This window comes from Theropithecus gelada, chromosome 3 (genome assembly GCF_003255815.1).
Source record: "Theropithecus gelada isolate Dixy chromosome 3, Tgel_1.0, whole genome shotgun sequence".
NCBI lineage: Eukaryota > Metazoa > Chordata > Mammalia > Primates > Cercopithecidae > Theropithecus > Theropithecus gelada.
The window spans coordinates 84,807,436-84,829,728 of NC_037670.1; the positions used below are offsets into that span (position 1 = coordinate 84,807,436).

The 22,293-nt window shown below is 40.6% G+C and overlaps 1 protein-coding gene across 3 annotated transcripts in view; it reads left to right on the forward strand.

Moving 5' to 3' along the window:
- The window catches only part of JAZF1 (JAZF zinc finger 1), a 352,768-nt gene that overhangs the window by 190,364 nt on the left and 140,111 nt on the right, over positions 1-22,293 (forward strand). The window lies entirely within an intron of this gene.

Here is a 22,293-nt window from a genome sequence, read left to right on the forward strand (position 1 = left end):
TAAGGAGACAGTAATATTTGGAGAGAAACTGAAATCAACTTAGGTTAAGAAAACATACAGTCCCAAAGCAAAAAAGACAAAGTAAAAGCAAAACTCGTTTTTAATGAGAATGAGAAACTCTCTGCTCATAATTCAGGAAATGAATTTCTATTGATAGGTCTTTTAATAGTAGGTAAGGAGTGTTTTTAGTCTCTTGGTACCAGAGCTGAGGTTCGGGGTCTGAAGTGGAAAGCTGGGAATGAATTATCTGTACTGTTTCATTTGAGTGCCTTTTTAGAAAACTTATTTGATTCTTGCCCAGATAGTGCTGTGAATTAGAGATACCTGTTGTTCAGTTTCAGGCTCTTCTATGAAACATGTTTTTAAAAGGATTTATGGACAGAAATATCTATTTGCATACCTCCCTTGGATTTCTTGCTTATCAGCCTTCCCAAGAAGTGAGATGGAATATCTGCAGTTTTTAATTACCCATAATATTTGACATGTGTTAAATAGAACACCTTCAAAATTACATCAAATGAAAATAAAGACATACAGTTTTCTGGGTTTCTTACAGAGTCACTATTGTCTTCTGTAATTAGCAAGGGTTTTGAAATTTTTTAATTATATATTAAAGTTATATGAATTAATATAACCAATAATATTAGCCTCCTAATATTGGAGAATATGATGAACAGGCATATAGATTAATTATGGTACTGAGTAGGACTTGTAATACTGTGACTGTCACTTTGGGTAAAATATGTCACCTATGTGTATACAAATTTGTGTAATACTAAGCCATATTCTAATAAGAATCTATGAAATTTTCACCTTCATTATTTGTGTTTATATTGTCAGCCATGTTGGACAGCAGGTAGCTACTAATTATATAGGAGTTTTTATTTTATTTTATTTTATTTTTTATTTTTTATTATACTTTAAGTTCTAGGGTACATGTGCACAATGTGCAGGTTTGTTACATATGTCTACGTGTGCCATGTTGGTGTGCTGCACCCATTAACTCGTCATTTACATTAGGTATATCTCCTAATGCTATACCTCCCCTCTCCCCTCTCCCCTCACCCCATGAAAGGCCCCAGTGTGTGACGTTCCCCACCCTGTGTCCAAGTGTTCTCATTGTTCAATTCCCACCTATGAGTGAGAACATGGAGTGTTTGGTTTTTCTGTCCTTGAGATAGTTTGCTCAGAATGATGGTTTCCAGCTTCATCCATGTCCCTGCAAAGGACATGAACTCACCCTTTTTATGGCTGCATAGTATTCCATGGTGTATATGTGCCACATTTTCTTAATCCAGTCTATCATTGATGGACATTTGGGTTGGTTCCAAGTCTTTACTATTGTGAATAGTGCCACAATAAACATACGTGTGCACCTGTCTTTATAGCAGCATGATTTATAATCCTCTGGGTATATACTCAGTAATGGGATGGCTGGGTCAAATGGCATTTCTAGTTCTAGATCCTTGAGGAATCGCCACACTGTCTTCCACAATGGTTGAACTAGTTTACAATCCCACCAACAGTGTAAAAGTGTTCCTATTTCTCCACATCCTCTCCAGCACCTCCTGTTTCCTGACTTTGTAATGATCGCCATTCTAACTGGTGTGAGATGGTATCTCATTGTGGTTTTGATTTGCATTTCTCTGATGGCCAGTGATGATGAGCATTTTTTCATGTGTCTGTTGGCTGCATAAATGTCTTCTTTTGAGAATTGTCTGTTCATATCCTTTGCCCACTTTTGTCTGTGTGTTTGTCTGAGACAGAGTCTCGCTCTGTTGCCCAGGCTCGAGTGCAGTGGCGCGATCTCGTCTCACTGCAACCTCCGCCTCCCAGGTTCACGCCATTCTCCTGCCTCAACCTCCCGAGTAGCTGGGACTACAGGCACCCGCCCCTGCGCCCAGCTAATTTTTTTGTATTTTTAGTAGAGATAGGGTTTCACCGTGTTAACCAGGATGGTCTCGATCTCCTGACCTCATGATCCGCCTGCCTTGGCCTCCCAAAGTGCTGAGATTACAGGCGTGAGCCACCATGCCCAGCCTCCTTTGCCCACTTTTTGATGGGGTTGTTTGATTTTTTCTTGTAAATTTGTTTAAGTTCTTTGCAGATTCTGGATATTAGCCCTTTGTCAGATGGGTAGATTATAGAACTTTTCTCCCATTCTATAGGTTGCCTGTTGACTCTGATGGTAGTTTCTTTTGCTTTGCAAGCTCTTTAGTTTAATTAGATCCCATTTGTCAATTTTGGCTTTTGTTGCCATTGCTTTTGGTGTTTTAGTCATGAAGTCTTTGCCCATGCCTATGTCCTGAATGGTATTGCCTAGGTTTTCTTCTACGGTTTTTATGGTTTTAGGTCTGACATTTAAGTCTCTAATCCATCTTGAATTAATTTTCGTATGAGATGTAAGGAAGGGATCTAGCTTCAGCTTTCTATATATGGTTAGCCAGTTTTCCCAGCACCATTTATTAAATGGGGAATCCTTTCCCCATTTCTTGTTTTTGTCAGGTTTGTCAAAGATCAGATGGTTGTAGATGTGTGGCATTATTTCTGAGGGCTCTATTCTGTTCCATTGGTCTATATCTCTGTTTTGGTACCAGTACCATGCTGTTTTGGTTACTGTAGCCTTTTAGTATAGTTTGAAGTCAGGTAGCATGATACCTCCAGCTTTGTTCTTTTGGCTTATGATTGTCTTGGCAATGCGGGCTCTTTTTTGGTTCCATATGAACTTTAAAGTAGTTTTTTCCAATTCTGTGAAGAAAGTCATTGGTAGGTTGACAGGGATGGCATTGAATCCATAAATTACCTTGGACAGTATGACCATTTTCACAATATTGATTCTTCCTAACCATGAGCATGGAATGTTCTTCCTTTTGTTTGTATCCTCTTTTATTTCATTGAGCAGTGGTTTGTAGTTCTCCTTGAAGAGGTCCTTCACATCCCTTGTAAGATGGATTCCTGGGTATTTTATTCTCTTTGAAGCAATTGTGAATGGGAGTTCACTCATGATTTGGCTCTCTGTTCGTCTGTTATTGGTGTAAAGGAATGCTTGTGATTTTTGCACAGTGATTTTGTATCCTGAGACTTTGCTGAAGTTGCTTATCAGCTTAAGGAGATTTTGGGCTTAATCTCCTTAAGACGATGGGATTTTCTAAATATACAATGATGTCATCTGCAAACAGGGAGAATTTGACTTCCTCTTTTCCTAATCAAATACACTTTGTTTATTTCTCTTGTCTGATTGCCCTGGCCAGAACTTCCAATACTGTGTTGAATAGGAGTGGTGAGAGAGGGCATTCCTGTCTTGTGCCAGTTTTCAAAGGGAATGCTTCCAGTTTCTGCCCATTCAGTATGATATTGGCTGTGGGTTTGTCATAAATAGCTCTTATTATTTTAAGATACGTCCCATCAACACCTAGTTTATTGAAAGTTTTTAGCATGAAGGGCTGTTGAATTTTGTGAAAGGCCTTTTCTGCATCTATTGAGATAATCATGTGATTTTTATCTTTGGTTCTGTTTATGTGCTGGATTACATTTATTGATTTGGGTATGTTGAACCAGCCTTGCATCCCAGGGATGAAGCCCACTTGATCATGGTGGATAAGCTTTTTGATGTGCTGCTGGATTCGGTTTGCCAGTATTTTATTGAGAATTGAGAATTTTTGCATCGGTGTTCATCAGGGATATTGGTCTAAAATTCTCTTTTTTTGTTGTGTCTCTGCCAGGCTTTGGTATCAGGATGATGCTGTCCTCACAAATGAATTAGGGAGGATTCCCTCTTTTTCTGTTGATTGGAATAGTTTCAGAAGGAATGGTACCAGCTCTTCTTTATACCTCTGGTAGAATTCGGCTGTGAATCTGTCTGGTCCTGGACTTTTTGGTTGGTAGTCTATTAATTATTGTCTCAAATTCAGAGCCTGTTATTGGTCTATTCAGAGATTCAACTTCCTGGTTTAGTCTTGGGAGGGTGTATGCGTCCAGGAATTTATCCATTTCTTCTAGGTTTTCTAGTTTATTTGCGTAGAGGTGTTTATAGTATTCTCTGATGGTAGTTTGTTTCTCTGTGGGATCTGTGGTGATATCCCCTTTATCATTTTTTATTGCGTCTATTTGATTCTTCTCTTCTTCTTTATTAGTCTTGCTAGCAGTCTATCAATTTTGTTGATCTTTTCTAAAAACCAGCTCCTGGATTCATTGATTTTTTTGAAGGGTTTTTTGTGTCTCTATCTCCTTCAGTTCTGCTCTGATCTTAGTTATTTCTTGCCTTCTGCTAGCTTTTGAATGTGTTTGCTCTTGCGTCTCTAGTTCTTTTAATTCCGATGTTAGGGTGTCAATTTTAGATCTTTCCTGCTTTCTCTTGTGGGCATTTAGTGCTATAAATTTCCCTCTACACACTCCTTTAAATGTGTCCCAGAGATTGTGCTATGTTGTGTCTTTGTTCTTGTTGGTTTCAAAGAATATCTTTATTTCTGCTTTCATTTCATTATGTACCCAGTAGTCATTCAGGAGCAGGTTGTTCAGTTTCCATCTATTTGAGCGGTTTTGATTGAGGTTTTTTTTTTTTTTTGAGACGAAGTTTCGCTCTTTTTGCCTAGGCTGGAGTGCAATGGCATGATCTCGGCTCACCGCAACCTCTGCCTCCTGGGTCCAAGTGATTCTCCTGCCTCAGCCTCCCGAGTAGCTGGGATTACAGGCATGCGCCACCATGCCTGGCTAATTGTGTATTTTTAGTAGAGACGGGGTTTCTCCATGTTAGTCAGGCTGGTCTTGAACTCCCGACCTCAGGTGATCCATCCGCCTCGGCCTCCCAAAGTGCTGGGATTACAGGCATGAGCCACCGCACCCGGCCTTGACTGAGTTTCTTAATCCTGAGTTCTAGTTTGATTGCACTGTTGGTTGTAATTTCTGTTCTTTTACATTTGCTGAGGAGTACTTTACTTCCAACTGTGTGGTCAGTTTTGCAATAAGTGTGATGTGGTGCTGTGAAAAGTGTATATTCTGTTGATTTGGGGTGGAGAGTTCTGCAGATGTCTATTAGGTCCGCTTGGTGCAGAGCTGAGTTTAATTCCTGGATATCCTTGTTAACTTTCTGTCTTGTTGATCTGTCTGGTGTTGACAGGCAGGCGTTAAAGTCTGCCATTATTATTGTGTGGGAGTCTAAGTCTCATTGTAGGTCTCTAAGGACTTGCTTTATGAATCTGGGTGCTCTTATTGGGTGTATATATATTTAGGATAGTTAGCTCTTCTTGTTGAATTGGTCCCTTTACCATTATGTAATGGTCTTCTTTGTCTCTTTTGATCTTTGTTGGTTTAAAGTGTATTTTATCAGAGACTAGGATTGCAACTCCTGCTTTTTTTGTTTTCCATTTGCTTGGTAGATGTTCCTCCATCCCTTTATTTTGAGCCTATGTGTGTCTCTGCACGTGAGATGGGTCTCCTGAATACAGCACACTGATTGGGTCTTCACTCTTTTTCCAATTTGCCAGTCTGTGTCTTTTAATTGGAGCATTTAGCCTATTTACATTTAAGGTTAATATTGTTATGTGTGAATTTGATCCTGTCATTATGATGTTAGTTGGCTATTTTGCTTGTTAGTTGATGCAGTTTCTTCCTAGCATCGATGGTCTTTACATTTTGGCATGTTTTTGCAGTGGCTGGTACCAGTTGTTCTTTTCCATGTTTAGTGCTTCCTTCAGGAGCTCTTGTAAGGCAGGCCTAGTGGTGACAAAATCTCTAAGCATTTGCTTGTCTGTAAAGGATTTTATTTCTCCATCACTTATGAAGCTTAGTTTGATTGGACATGAAATTCTGCATTGAAAATTCTTTTCTTTAAGAGTGTTGAATATTGGCCCCCACTCTATTCTGGCTTGTAGAGTTTCTGCCAAGAGATCTGCTGTTAGTCTGATGGGCTTCCCTTTGTGGGTAACCCAGCCTTTCTCTCTGTCTGCCCTTAACATTTTTTCCTTCATTTCAACTTTGGCGAATCTGACAATTATGTGTCTTGGAGTTGCTCTTCTCGAGGAGTATCTTTGTGGCATTCTCTGTATTTCCTGAATTTGAATGTTGGCCTGCCTCGTTAGGTTGGGGAACTTCTCCTGGATGATATCCTGAAGAGTGTTTTCCAGCTTGGTTCCATTCTCCCCGTCACTTTCAGCTACAACAATCAGACCTAGATTTGGTCTTTTCACATAGTCCCATATTTCTTGTAGGCTTTGTTCATTTCTTTTTACTCTTTTTTCTCTAAACTTCTCTTGCTTCATTTCATTCATTTGATCTCCAATCACTGACACCCTTTCTTCTAGTTGATCGGATTGGCTACTGAAGCTTGTGCATGCGTCATGTAGTTCTTGTGCCATGGTTTTCAGTTCCATCAGGTCATTTAAGGACTTCTCTACACTGTTTATTCTAGTTTGCCATTCATCTAATCTTTTTTTAAGGTTTTTAGCTTCTTTGTGATGGGTTCAAACGTCCTCCTTTAGCTCGGAGAAGTTTGTTATTACCGATCGTCTGAAGCCATCTTCTCTCAACTCGTCAAAGTCATTCTCCATCCAGCTTTGTTCCATGGCTGGCGAGGAGCTGCATTCCTTTGGAGGAGAAGAGGCGCTCTGATTTTTAGAATTTTCTGCTTTTCTGCTCTGGTTTCTCCCCATCTTTGTGGTTTTATCTACTTTAGGTCTTTGATGATGGTGACATACAGATGGGGTTTTGGTGTGGATGTCCTTTCTGTTTGTTAGTTTTCCTTCTGACAGTCAGGACCCTCAGCTGCAGGTCTGTTGGAGTTTGCTGGAGGTCCACTCCAAATCCTGTTTGCCTGGGTATCACCAGGAGAGGCTGCAGAACAGCAAATATTGAAGGACGGCAGATGTTGGTGCCTGATCCTTCCTCTGGAAGCTTCGTCTCAGAGGGGCACCCGGCTGTATGAGGTGTCAATTGGCCCCTACTGGAGGGTGTCTCCCAGTTAGGCTACTCAGGGGTCAGGGACCCACTTGAGGAGGCAGTCTCTCCGTTCTCAGATCTCATACTCCATGCTGGGAGAACCACTACTCTCTTCAAAGCTGTCAGACAGGGACATTTAAGTCTGCAGAAGTTTCTGCTGCCTTTTGTTCAGCTATGCCCTGCCCCCAGAGGTGGAATCTACAGTGGCAGGCAGGCCTCCTTGAGCTGTGGTGGACTCCACCCAGTTTGAACTCCCTGGCCACTTTGTTTACCTACTCAAGCCTCAGCAATGGCAGACGCTCCTCCCCCAGCCTCGCTGCCACCTTGTAGTTCAATCTCAGACTGCTGTGCTAGCAGTGAACCAGGCTCCGTGGGCGTGGGACCCTCCGAGCCAGGCACGGGATATAATCTCCTGGTGTGCCGTTTGCTAAGGCCATTGGAAAAGTGCAGTGTTAGGGTGAGAGTGTCCCAATTTTCCAGGTACCGTCTGTCATGGCTTCCCTTTGCTAGGAAAGGGAATTCCCTGACCCCTTGCACTTCCCGGGTGACACGATGCCCTGCTCTGCTCCATGGGCTGCACCCACTGTCTGACAAGCCCCAGTGCGATGAACCCGGTACCTCAGTTGGAAATGCAGAAATCACCCATCTTCTGCGTCGCTGACACTGAGAGCCACAGTCTGCAGTTGTTCCTATTCAGCCATCTTGGAACCTTCTCTATATGGGAGTTATACTCACTAAAGTAATAAATATTCTGCCAAGCATGGTTTGGGACTACAAAAGAAGTCAAAGAATAGGGATGGGGCCACATAGAGAAACCACCAGAGAACTTGAATCAAGTGCGGTGGTTTGGCATAAACTGTCAGTAGGATGTGCTGGAATTCTAGAGTCAGGGCATGATCAGTGGGTGTGAAATTTCTTGGATAAGTCATCTCAGAGAAAGTGAGTAATTTTTAAAATAACATTTTATTGTTACAGCCACCTATAGGCATTATAGAAAATTAGAAAATATAGTCAGACAAAAATGTAAAAACAAATTAAAACATCACATTCTCACCACCCAGGTATCACTGCTACTAAAACTTTAACTCATATTTTTCAGATCATTTTATAAAAATACATAAATATATAATTTTTAATCAAGAGCTGTACATACTACTTCATAATCTACTCTTTTTAGTCATTCATCTCTACTTTTCCGTTTCATTAAATTTAAATCTTATCTAATACACAGATTTCTAATCTAATATTCAGATTTCTCCAGGTGGTCTAAACATGTTCTTTATAACTGGTCAGTCTAGTCTAGCATCCCAATTCAGAGAATCACATTGCACGTGGATATTTTCTCCCTCAAGTTTTTTTTTTTTGATCTGGCACAGTCCCTTTTATTGACAATAACTAGTTGAAGAGATAGGCTAGTTGTCCCACAGAATGTTTCTACTTTCTGGATTTTCTCTTGGTTGTTTCCTCTAGACGTCAATTGATGAGTTCCTCTGTCTTCTGTATTTACTGTAAATTAGAAATTAGATCTGGAGAAGATGGGTCTTGAACTGGGCACTTCATTGTAATTACAAACCTGAGAAAATAGGGAATTTGATGGATCAAATTCTGGCTGGGAGAGAAGTGGACATGTATAGTGGATCAGTAAGTTTACCAATTATTTTTAAGTGAAGAGAAAGATTGAGTGGAAGGTTGCCCAAGTTACTACCACCTCCACTCATACCAGATTTCTAGTGCCATATGCCAGAGCATAAGTTTATGCCAGAGCATAAACTTACCACACAATAGGCACTTTGGATATGTATCTGTAGGAAAGTAGTAAATGAAAGAGAGTGCCAAGCAACAGACAACTGCTTCACCTGGCCATGGTAGAAAGATGACCAAAAGGAATCTTGGTGACCTTTGATAAGAGAAAGGAAGCATGCAGTATCAAAATTCAGATGAAGCCAGTATACATTCAAGATGATAGTAATACGGGTTAACTCATGTGAAAGAAAATCAGCTTGACAGCAATAGGCTAAATATGACAGAAGATAATGCTTTTAAAAAAAAATGAGGTTTATACAAATAAGAGATTTTTATTTCCTCTCAGGGGAAATAAGCTCTAATTTTTCTGAGCAGTGAAGACCGGAAAAGAATGATTTTCTGCTCAGATATATGTTTAAACAACCTTGATAGACATTTGGCCGTCTCAAAATTGAGATGAAACTTTCTTTGGCAATAACACTGACTAATCAATCAACAGAGGGTTAGGTTCCTTAAAATGGAGCTAGCTTTTTGGATTATAAAAGAAAGAAGAAAACAGTTAAGTAAAAATTGTTGCCTTTATATACCTATTTAAAATTACTCTACACTCTTGAACATAATATGTTGAACATAATAGATATTTACAGATAGGAAAAAAACCTTTGATTTTCTTAAAAGTGGGCTTTTTAATGACTTAATGGACATCAGCTGGATTTTGGATTTTGCATCCAATCTGCTGCAATGCTATATGTCATACAACCTCTGGAAAACCCCACAGTACACCTATGAAAAAATGAGAATGAAAAAGGCAAATGATAGTACACAGTGAGGCATTGGGTTCAAACCTGCAAATGATAGTACACAGTGGGGCATTGGGTTCAAACCTGCACAGTTAGGCTCTAGACTCTAACCACTGTGTAGCTTGACCTGTTGGGATATCAGAGTTGGAAGTTAAGTATTAGAGGATAGAAAAGTAAGAGGAAAATTTGAAAGAGTATCTAATATTGGAAAAATAGGGTAGGACACCTGGGCAGAGGGAACAGACATAAAAATAATATCAGAATAATTGCTGTGTCCTAGATAATTAGAGGTTAGCAACCTGATAAGATGAAACAGTAGGAGACTGAAGAAGCTGGAAACGCTACGAGAGAGGTAACCAGTAATTCCTATATGATAGATAGCTACCACCGAATTAGGTTGACTGTGCAAGGGAAATCCTAGCATAACAGGCCTCAGCTATAATGGATAAGGACACCTTAGCATCTCCAATCAATAGGAAAGAAAGGGCATAGCACCCAGGAAATCATCCTCCATCATGACTCACCAATGAGGCAGGGGATAGGGGAGCTGCAGGGCAAAGGCAGATGAGTCTCCATAAAAAGGTTACTGAGAAGCATGGGGCTGTCCCTCGGTGTTTCCTTCAGATTATTGTCAGAGTAGTTCAGGTAGCTTAGTAATAACTTGTCAGTCCCCAGAAATGGATAACTGACAAAACTTAAAGATATGATCCTAGGGACAGTGACTCACACCTGTAATCTCAACTATTTGGGAGGCTGAGGTGAGAGGATTGCTTGAGCCCAGGAGTTCAAGGCTGCAGTGAGCTATGATGGCGCCACTGCATACCAGCCTGGGTGATAGAACAAGAACGACTCTGTTTTTTTTGTTTTTTTTTTTTTTAAAAAAGAGAAAGAAAATAAGACATGGTAATGTACATGGCCACAGCTGTTAATTATACTGTATTTTCTGCAAAATACGCTTTTATTAAAATAACATAAATTGGAGTTTCCAAATTAACTTTAACTTAAAAATACATATATAGCATTTAGTATAAGATGTAAAGAATTGTCATGCCTAGGCACAAATTGGCACCTTTTTATACTCGATTCTTTTCATTTACTACCTAACAAAAATATACTATGTTCTTACAAGTTAGTTACAGATCTACCCTCGTTCTCTTTGTAGAACTTCCTGCACTACTTGGTGCAGTAGTGGTAGGCTTGACCTCTAAAAGTGGTTTTTATTTAGCCTAGTATTTGCTGTTGATATTAGATAGCAAATTCTAAAATCTGTTTCATAGAACAATAATTCCAAGGGATATTCACCGGTTTCACATGTACTCTCACACTGTCTCTCTCTCTCTCTCTCTCCGGCCTTTCTCCCCCCAGACACACACACACACACACACACACACACACCCTCACACACCCTCACACCCTCACACCTTCACGCACTTACTCACAGTAGGGTACTGTGGTCTTTGTGTTTGGGAGATTTTAAGTTAAATGGTTTTCTCTACCCTGCGATTTATCAGATCCTCTGCTATGCTGATAGGCATTTTAAGTCTCCAAGAGGAGTAATATAATTCTTATATGCAGCTGATCCCAGAGCACTTTTTCTTGAAGCATCTGATGGGAATAGCGTTCTGTATATAGTTTGTGGTAATAGTAATATCACTAGAGTAGTATCACTTCCACCTACTTCCTCAACTTCCCCAAGGAACCCTGAAGCCTTTTATTCAGAATGGCTTTTTATTCTTTTTCTGATTCAAAAGGTAGAATACTCTTTTTACTCATCATCATCTTGGAAGAACAAGGACAAAATTTTGCCCTAATGGTATAACTCAATCAAATTATCCTCTTGTGCCTCTTTTAGTGGTATTCCCACCTACTTCTCATAACCTGCTCAGACACCAGGCTGGCTTCTATTAAAAATATAGCTTCCGCTTTTTTTGCTCAGAAACTATCACTGTTTTTCCCACATTTCCAATGTATTTCTCCTCTCTTTGAGAAGTAGAACAATGTAGTGGTTAAGAGTATAGGAGCAGGAGTCAGACTTGTTTCAGTTCAAATCTTGTCTCTGCCCCCAGAACACTGTCTGTCATATACAAGACTCTCAATAAGTATTTATTCAATGAATACGTGAATTTGTTTATGAAAGAATAAGAATGAATGATCTAAGAACTCTAAGGGGCCGGGCGCGGTGGCTCAATCCTGTAATCCCAGCACTTTGGGAGGCCGAGGCGGGCGGATCACGAGGTCAGGAGATCGAGACCATCCTGGCTAACATGGTGAAACCCCGTCTCTACTAAAAAATACAAAAAACTAGCCAGGCGAGGTGGCGGGCGTCTGTAGTCCCAGCTACTCAGGAGGCTGAGGCAGGAGAATGGTGTAAACCCGAGAGGCTGAGCTTGCAGTGAGCTGAGATCCAGCCACAGCACTCCAGCCTGGGCGACAGAGCGAGACTCCGTCTCAAAAAAAAAAAAAAAAAAGAACTCTAGGGACACTTTTATGTGAAACCAGGAGCCACTACTGCTACTTGCATTGAGAGAGCTATGTGGAATGTTATTGCAACTTTTATTCAACATTCATATGGCATGGAGCATAAAAATATGTTAAATTGCCATCATGATTTCTCTCACCATAAACAACTGGACAAATGTACAACATAATGGTTTCAGGCTGTAGACAATAAGTAGTACAAGACCATGATCCCTGAGAGAAAGGAAGCTTTGGAGGTGAGCCCCATGGTCACCTACCTGGCCCTCACCATCTGAGGATAATGTCCTTACTGCAATGGAGTAAGCTAGAGTCCAGGCAGAGCGCAGCAGCTTCACTGAACTGAGGAGGCAGAAGTCAGAGTTGGCACAACTAAAGCCACTGAAATCTGCCTGTGTGTGTATGTGTGTGGAGGGAAGGGGGGTGCAAGTGAAGATGAGGGATCTGTGAAGACTTTCCAAAAATCTGTATGAGGATCCTCCGTGAGTCCATGGCTGAGGGTGGGTTGCTGTTGTTCAGGGTAAGACCGTGAGTCTTATCAAAGAGTGGCTGCCACAAGAGTGAGACTAGAATAGAGAAACCATGTTGCACTCCAGCCCAGCCAGTATAGAAACAATTTGTGGACATCTGGTCATTCAACTGAGAAACCAGAAAGACTTCAGATTAGGAATAAGGACTTTGCTCTAAGGTATGACTTGCTCTAAAAGCACCCCAACGATCCCTAAAACCAAACCCACGTAAGATTGTCAGAGGAGACAGAATTTGGAGTCCTGACAAGTTAAAGGGTCTTGGGAAACATTTTGGGCTTTTAAGAGATGTGTTCTAATAAAGTATAAGTCTCGACCTATGCAAGTTCAACATGATCAGCGTGAAATTGAACTGCCTGCTAGAACAAAACTCAGTATCTTCATAGGAATGGATCAGATATCACAATGTCTAATATATAATTAAAAATTACTAGACATGAAGGAAGTAGGAAAATCTTCCCTTAGACAAAACAAAGCAGTCAATAGAGATCTTTTCTGAGATAGCCCAGATGTTGGATTTAAGAGACAATGACTTCAGAGTAGCCGTTATAAACATGTTCAGGGATTTAAAGTAAAAATGTATGGAATAAGAGATTGTTTTGAATGAAAATAAAATCAGTCTGGATGCTTTTTTTCCTCCTTCTACCAGAATGTGAGCTGCTTAATGAAAGCTTTCTTCCTCTTTCCCACATTTCTTCCCACTCCAAAACCTCACCTAATCCTCCCAAACTCTCACTCTTGCTATTTCAGTTGGACTCATTTTTGCCAGATTTTAGTCAGCCATAGCCTCATAAAAAATGCTATAATTAGCTGAGTGTGTACTGGCCTTCTATTTTTTTAATACAAACAAGCCTGAAGCATTTGATGTTTTTTAAATCTAAAAGCAGTGACTTTTTTATTTTTTCATGAAACCACCTGTTTATGGTCTTCTGAGAGCAGTCATATTTATTACAGCACAAGGCATGCCTTCCTATTTTCCTCCCTTGTCTACTAGAACTAAGGTTCTGCTGTGTGCCCCAGCCCCAGACTGAAGTTTGTGGCCTCATACATGCCATAATAAACATGCTGCATGCTGTTTGGTCTCAAACACCAGGCATCATGCTACCATTTTCTTACCCTATATTTTTATGGACATTAGTTGAAGAAAAGCTGAGATGGCTGCCTGCCAGATTTTCCTTGTAATATCTGTAACTTGATTTGGTGTGCTCATTGTGTTCCAGAAAGACCATATATTCTTGAGGGACACTGGGAAGCTGGAAGGACAACCCTTACGTGACATTTCGGCTTGCTCCAACAGAATTAGTTTGCATTGCTCACACAAAACACTTGGTAGGAGAGGTGAGTCTTGGCACAGTTGGGTGATGTGATTCATTTGTTAGGAACTGCACTTCCAGCAGTCTACAGTTCATTCTTAGGACACTCTGTTTTAAAAAGGTTGCTTATACAATTGAAATCACATCAGACCATTTTAAAAAATCTTTATGTCCACTCATCAGTATTTATGACCGATCTTCTTCTTATGCATCTTTGAGCCCAATTCAAAGCTGCTTTATAATTTTTCAAAATTTTTAAACTTGTTACAGGTCAGTAGAAATTCAGTGATACGGAAACTCTCTAGAAATAGACTTGGATTTCCTTTTTCTTTTTTACATAGAAAGCGATGTCTTGGACTTTGTCATAAGCAAGACCTGCTGTACTTTCATTATCTCAAACTGTGAAGTTGACCTATTGACCAGAGGCTCCAGTGCTTCCCCTGCTGTGTCCTCTCCTGGGTGCCACATTTGCCTTGAGACCTCTAGGGTCTCAGCCCGTCCTTCCTTGACATGTGATATAGCTTAGATGTCTACTCCAAATCTCATGTTGAGAAGTAATCCCCAGTATTGGAGGTGAAGCCTGGTAGGAGGTGATTGGATCATGGGGGTGGAATTCTCATGACTGATTTAGCACCATCCCCTTGGTGCTGTCCTTGAGATCATGAGTTCTTACAGGATCTGGTTGTTTAAAAGCATGTGGCACCTCCCCCTCCTCTTGCTCCTGCTTTTAACATGTGATATGCCCGCTCCCACTTTGCCTCGACCCTTGAATGAAAGCTTCCTGGCTGGGCGTGGTGGCTCACACCTGTAATCCCAGCAGTTTGGGAGGCCGAGGCAGGTGGTGAATCACAAGGTCAGGAGATCAAGACCATCCTGGCTAATATGGTGAAACCCCATCTCTAATAAAAATACCAAAAACTTAGCCAGGCATGGTGGCACGTGCCTACAGTCCCAGCTACTCAGGAGGCTGAGGCAGGAGAATGGCTTGAACCCAGGAGGCAGAGGTTGCAGAGAGCCTAGATCACGCCACTACACTCTAGCCTGGTGACAGAGCGAGACTCCATCTCAAAAAAAAAAAAAAAAAAAAAAAAAAAAAACTCCCTAAGGCCTCTCTAGAAGCCAAGCAGATATTGGCACCATACTTATACACCCTGCAGAACTGTGAGCCAGTTAAACCTCTTTTCTTTTCTTTATAAATTACCCGGTCTCAGGTATTCCTTTATAGCTTCACAAGAACAGCCAAACACAACTTGCCTTCACCCAGTTGCTAAATTCAACTTTGAATTTATCAATTAGGTTAATTCCCTTGTCCCCTTGACCTTGCCCACTCATCATCTCCAGTCCTCAGCCTCAGATAAACTTAATACGTGCCTCTCTACTTAGTGGCCACGGAGAATTGCTACATAAAAGTATATAGTGGGATGATTCGTCCCACTTCAAATGCAATCTTTCCAACCTCGGCTGGACCCTCAAGATTGACCTGTAACAGTCTCAGTTACTGCAGTTCAGTTTGAAGTGTTTCATACTGTACTCAAGTTCCTTAAGGAAGTCCCCATCCCCTTGTCAGCAGTTGCTCTCAGTGCTAAAATCCTTTCTTCCTTTGTGCCCATTAGTTCTGTCCTGGTTCTTCTACTTCTTTGCCATAAAAGCGGTGGCCTCTCCCTAAGTTTTGTCTCTAGCATTTTGTTTTTCTGTCTGTATTTGTTCCATGCCTTGACCTTGGCTGTTAACCTATGTGGAGAAGACCCTAGTCCCATGCTTCGTTCAGCCCCCATTTTTAACCACCCCACTACCTGTGGGTTTGGGAATGTTCAGTACAGGCTCAGCTCATCTAGTGCCAGGCCCGTTATTTCACATCCTTCTCCAGAATGTCTCCTCTTTTTTTTTGATTCATATTATGTTAATGGCACCCACCCATTCACTAGTCTAGGAAGCTTGGAATTAATTATATTCCAACCATCTCATTTCCTCACTCCTGTTTCCAAACAATCAAGCACCAAATGTATAACCTTTGCATCCTCATCGCCTCTTGAATGCTTCCCCTGCTCCTGTCCTTACTTGAAGCGCTAACTTCCTGTTTGGGATTGTCCCAAGAGTTCACTGATCACAACGCCCAAAGCCATACAGCAAATGAATGCTTTCTCTGCCTCCATTCTCTCCACTGAAACCCTGTCCACCAGCTGCCATCACAAGATCTGTGGAAAGCATCAGTCTGTTAGTGCCGTGAATGAAAACCTTCCATTGTTTTGCCCTTGACTTGCAGCATCCTCCTTCTTGTCTCTAATTCTTTCTGGCTGTGATAATCCTGGTCTTCAAGATGGACGTTTAACACTATATTAGAAGATTCCCCAATCACTGAGAATAAATTGTTTAAATATTTGATTAAGTGCCTTTTTCAAAATCATACACCCCCTACCAGGCATGGTGGCTCACACCTGTAATCCCGGCACTTTGGGAAGCCAAGGCAGGAGGATCACTTGAGCCCAGGAGTTCAAGGCAAGCCTTGGCAACAAAGCAAGACCCCGTCTCTACAAAAAATTTTTAAAGTAGCTGGGCATGGTGGCATGAGCCTGTAGTCCCAACTGCTCAAGAGGCTGAGGGAGGAGGATCACCTGAGCCCACAAGGTCAAGATTACAATGAGCTATAATTGCATTCTAGCCTGGGTAACACAGTGAGACCCTGTCTCGGAAAATAATAATAAATACACACACACACATACACACACACACACACACACACACACACACTCCAGCCTGGGTGACAAAGTGAGACCACCATCTCTAAAAAGCTAAAATTTTAAAAATCGTAACATTAACACATTTGGCTATGACTGTTGAATAATATAAATTTTAAAATTGTGTACAAATATGTTTAAGACTAATAGCTTCTCTCCTCTCTCCCAAACACCCCACCCTGCCCCATCCCAAGTTAATAAATGTTAACGTTGTGGCGGGTAGTCCCCATGTGTGGAGATATGTACATGTATATATATATATATATATATATATATATATATATATATATAGCCCTGATTGGTTGTGACATTTTTTAAATAAAGTTGAGAGCCTAAAATAAACATCATATGTGTGTGTGTATATATACACACACATACATATATACATATATATGCATAAAATATATCTATTGCATACATATATGCATATATGTATATGTGTATATATCTCATTCCCCCACACACTTATCTTTTGTTTTTCATGTAACATCCTTCCAGGTCAGTAGAGATAGATCTAAGTCATTCTTTTTAACAGCAACACAAAATACTATAATATGGATATATAATTATTTGTTTTACTATTAAGTGGTGGATATCCCAGTTGTTTCCAGGTTTGCTTGCATGTGTTTGTGTTTTTCACCACTAATGATAATCCTGCAATTTGGATTAATCCTTATTTGTTCTACAGACCTATATTTCTTTGCTTGTGTTTTTATCTTAGCAGGAGCTGAGTCGTAGCCTGCCAAAGGCTTCCTGTCACACTAGGAATAAAAGTGAAACTTCTTATCATGGCCAGCATGGCTTCTGCAACCAGGCATCCCCTCACTTCTCCAGCCTCAACTCTTACCCCCATCCCCCTTCCCCCAAAAGAGTTGTCGTTCCTGCCCCTTGAGCACACCCAGCTTAGGTCTGCTCCAAGGCTCTTGTCCTTGTTGACCCTTCTGCTGGGATGCTCTCCCTCCAACCAGAGCTTTACACAGTTCATGTCCTCCCCTTCTCTTAGTCACTGGTCAGATGTCACCTGCACAGCAATATCCTGTTCATCCCTCTCTGTGCCCTTACTCTTCTGTTCTTCATAGTGCTTATCACTGCTTGAAATCACAGTTTATGTAATTGTCTTGTTGAGTACCTGTCTTTCCCTAAGGAATGTGGGCTCCATGGGGGCAGAGACTTTGTCCATCTTGGTCATTACTACATCCTCAGCTTCTAGAACACTGTTACACAGTAGGTAGTACACTGTTACACAGTAGTAGCAGCTCAATAAATATATTTGGGATAAATGCATGAGTAACAAGTTTACAGTTTTACATGTGTGTATATTGCATTGCCCTCCCATCATGTCTTACTAATCTTTCTATTTCCTATCTTTTCACACCTGATTGTATAGCAAGTACTTTGCACATGGTATGAAATTAAATCATAAACTGGCAAATTAAACACAAGAGATGACCTTGGAGATTCCCTTCCACCCACCGTACACATTTACAAAATGACTCAAGGCGCTACACCTCTCTTATTTCATTTGGAAATTCAGATTGCTGGCAGTAATCTACTTGATTTATCGTTTTCCCCTTATGTGCGGCACCTCGGAGTTAATTAAGAAGGCCATGAATCTTCCCTCTGTAGCTCTAGTGCATTCCCATTTGTAGAATACTCTCATATTGCTGAGACTGTTGATTTGGGACTCAAGTTGAAACATTACTTAATTTTCTCACATTGAGGTTCATTATGCTGAGCCTAAAGACTAGTCCTGTCTTTGAAGGCTCTCTCACTGGCAAGCTTTAAAATAGCTCTGTGTTCCCAGTTTCTAAATTACTTGTTCTCATTTCCTCCACTGTGGCCAAGACCTTGCCCATTGGCTCAAAGCAGTTCAGCTAAGTCAGCGGTATATCCCCTATAAGGCGCCCCCATCCTCAGCCAACGTGGACTCATCCCCAGAGCTCTCCCGTCTGGCCTGTGCAGAGGTTGTGTCCAGCGATAGCACTTTGAACTTAGAAGGAAAGGACATCCGCGTAACCATATCATCACAAACACCACCCAAAGCCATACAGCAAATGAAGACAGTCAAGTCTTCATTGACTTAAATCCTTGAAATACCAAAAATGAATTGTATTGAAATTAGGAAGAATGAAAGACACAAAATAGAAATTAATTCCCTTGTCTCATTGTTTCAATGCACACTGGCTTTTGTGTGGGGCACTAGACTGTGTACTTCTCTGTGTCATCTGAAATCTTCACGGTGACCCTGCATCATGGCTCTTAGCTCTCTTTGACACCTAAAGAAATGAATTCCCAGGGAGGTTGTGGGAGCCCTTTGGCAAATTCATGAAGCCTGTGGACTACTTCCCAAAATAGTGTTTTGGAATTAACTAAAACTGGTTAAACTAAGATTCATAAACTAAAATATGTAAGATTCCAAAGAAAACCAGTTACATTAAAATGCTGTTGTCAAAATAGTAAAATTACGAATTTGTGATACACTAATGTGTGCTTCTTTAGTAAAGCCTTAAATAAGGAAGCTTAGGCACTGGGTTAGTAGCTTCCATAATTTCAATTAGTCATGAGTATAAACAATATTTTGAGATACCTGCTACAATGGTACTGTGATATCAAAATATCTGACTTCTAATAGGTACAAAGTCATACGTAGATACTGTGAAAATACTGTGACTCACTGCATATACTTATAATTGAAAGAAATGGTACATTTCAGTTACAGACTAGTTTAAAGTAATGATGTTTTTTGGTGTTTTTTGTTTTTGTTCAGGTTCACAGAGCTCTTAAATTCTCCCCATGACCCCTTTGGGTCCACAGACCTCAGGTTAAGAATGCTTGAGTAAGGTGTCATCACAGTTCTAAGTAGTCAAACTTTTAGAAGTGGGTTCTTACCCAAATTTATGTGATTCCAAAGTTTTTGTTTTTTCTTGGATATCATAGAACTTCTCCATACTAATACCTTGCTTTCTGTAAGATCTTTTATATATTGTACACGTCATCACACTGCCCTGTGTGGTAAATCATGGCAGAAGCAGTAATGAAAACCAAAATGTATATAACCCTTTCTATTTTACAAAGAACTTGCCCAGATACTTCCAGGTGTCTGGTTTATTACAAAGTCATTTGCTCAAGTGAGCCATGATTCTACTTTAAAAGATTGCTCTTACCGCTATTTTTTTTTTTAACAAGGATCAGAGAAATTCAGTGACTTGCCCAAGTTTACACAGCTAATAAATGGCAGACAAGGTTTGGACTCCGAGATCTTTCTATTGTACATCCCTGTTTTTATCACTATTCTTGATTGCTCAAATACAAAGGTAAAAAGATGCTAGATGATTTCTCGCCATACTGCACGGAATCAAGGCATGGCCAAGGCAAGACCTGTGTCTCCTAATCTCCAATTCCATTGTCTTGCCTCATACACATTGCCTCTAAAAACCTGCAGCTCAAGAATTTCCACAGAGTTCTTTAACCAGACATGCAGACTGTGTGGAATTACCAGACTTGAATAATTGAAGTGCTAGCTTGTATTTTATGTCATTGTCTCCAGTTGCAGATAAATCCCCTTGCTTATTGTTTGGTCTTTTCATTCCACCCTAAGCAGGTGGTAATTTAGTCTCTGGTCATTGCACTCGTGTCAGCCTCGTCCCAGGAGCTTTTTTCCCTGGCTTGATATGAGTTACTGCATTTTCCTTGACAATCAATTCACTCTACACCGTTGCTAAGGCCATAAACGTGATGTTCAACAAGCAGAAGGATTCGCAGAGAAGCTCTCCAAGCAGCTTCCACCTTCCGTGATCACCAGAATTTCCCTGCAGATTTAGGTGACAACATGGGCCCTGTGTAATTTACAGTTGGTAGGGCTGGCGTATAATCAGTCCTTGCCATGTCCTCTCTCCCCTAATGAGATATCATTCAGCACACCAAGACCAGAAATGGGATCTGGCTTTTGGAATTGTCCCTGCCTTCTTGGTGATGTCTGTGTGCGTCTCTTCTTGATGATGCCAGACTTGGCTGAACTCACTCTTTCATTTCAAATTGAGAGAGCTAAGCAATCGTCAATAGTTGTGTCTCTCAGGAATCACAGTATCACCTTGGCAAACTGTGAGTTGTCCGAGTTTACCTTTTGACCAGAGTAAGGTTAGCAGAAAAGGATAAATGGCATCACATCCTGACACCCAGAGGAAGAGTGCTATGTTACTCTCAGACAGTGGGGGCCATCTTGGTACTGTAGGCTACCAGGAAAAATACTATCTGTTATTGGTACAAACTTGATTGATCTTTTTTTTCATTTTTATTATTGGGATAAATTCATTTGGAGCAAATTAGCTGGGAGGTTGCTTAGACTTGTCTTCCTTGTGCCCATACAAACATCCCTACTTTCTTTTATTGCCCATTTTATCATGTGTTCAGCACCAACCAGATTTAGCGATGTACACTTCTCCTGGGCCAAATAAGTATGATGAAAAGCTGGTTTCTATATTGCATTAATCTTTGCTAGACAGCAGGCATATTTTTGAAAACTCAAAGCCAGAATGCTTTTAATAAGAAAGGCATATTATGCTCTTAACTCATTTACTGTTTTTGAAAATAGCACTTTCTGGTCTTTGGCATACATTTATCTGAAGGGCTAAGGCATCAAGGTCTTATTTTCTACAATTTTAAAGAGGCATGTGCATATTGTATATAATAGCAAAGTTAAAGAACTCTTAATTTAAATTGGAAAACTATTATAAGCCCTGCAATTTCTGATTTCCTAGGCACAAACACCCTTGTAGCCACTGAAAGATGCTGAACGCAAAAAGACCAGGCTCAGGCCCTGGAATTCTACCTTATATAAGCATTTTTTTTCCATCTTCAAAACAAGTTCTTCACCAGTTGCTACCACCTCTCCCATCTGTTAATAAGTTTATTATGTGACTGTGAGTTATGGGACTAATTATATTATGTATAGAATAATACCTGTTATGGCAAAGCAAATTAATCTGGAATTTCAGGTGGTCTTCGTTTAACTTTCATTTAATTATGTCTGATTTCTTTTGCTCAGCATGTTTTTGAGTTTCTTCTGTATTACTGCATGTGCTAGTACATGTTTTGTTGTTTGTTATATACTGTCCAACTATGTGAGTTTTCACAATTATTTATTCTCTGTTGGAAGTCTTTGACTACTATAAAGAGAGAGGTTATGAATATTCTTTTCCCAGTCTTTTTGTGTACATAGCAGTTATTTCTAATATATTACTAGAAGTGGAATCACTGGCTTGTGGTATAGATGTGTGTTCAGCTAGTAAAAGCAGTCAACCAGTTAAACTTTTTAAAAATAAAATGGACCGGCTGGGCGCAGTGGCTCAAGCCTGTAATCCCAGCACTTTGGGAGGCCGAGGCGGGCGGATCACGAGGTCAGGAGATCGAGACCATCCTGGCTAACACGGTGAAACCCCGTCTCTACTAAAAAAATACAAAAAACCAGCCGGGCGAGGTGGCAGGCGCCTGTAGTCCCAGCTACACAGGAGGCTGAGGCAGGAGAATGGTGTGAACCCGGGAGGCGGAGCTTGCAGTGAGCTGAGATCCAGCCACTGCACTCCAGCCTGGGCGACAGAGCGAGACTCCGTCTCAAAAAAAAGAAAAAAAGAAAAGAAAAAATAAAATGGACCACAATGCTGTCCTGTTGGCAAGGTTTGAGACTTCCTGTTGTTCTGCATGCTTACCAACAATTTGTATTGTCAGTAATTTCAAGGTCTTATTTTAGTCATTCTTGTAGTTGTATAGT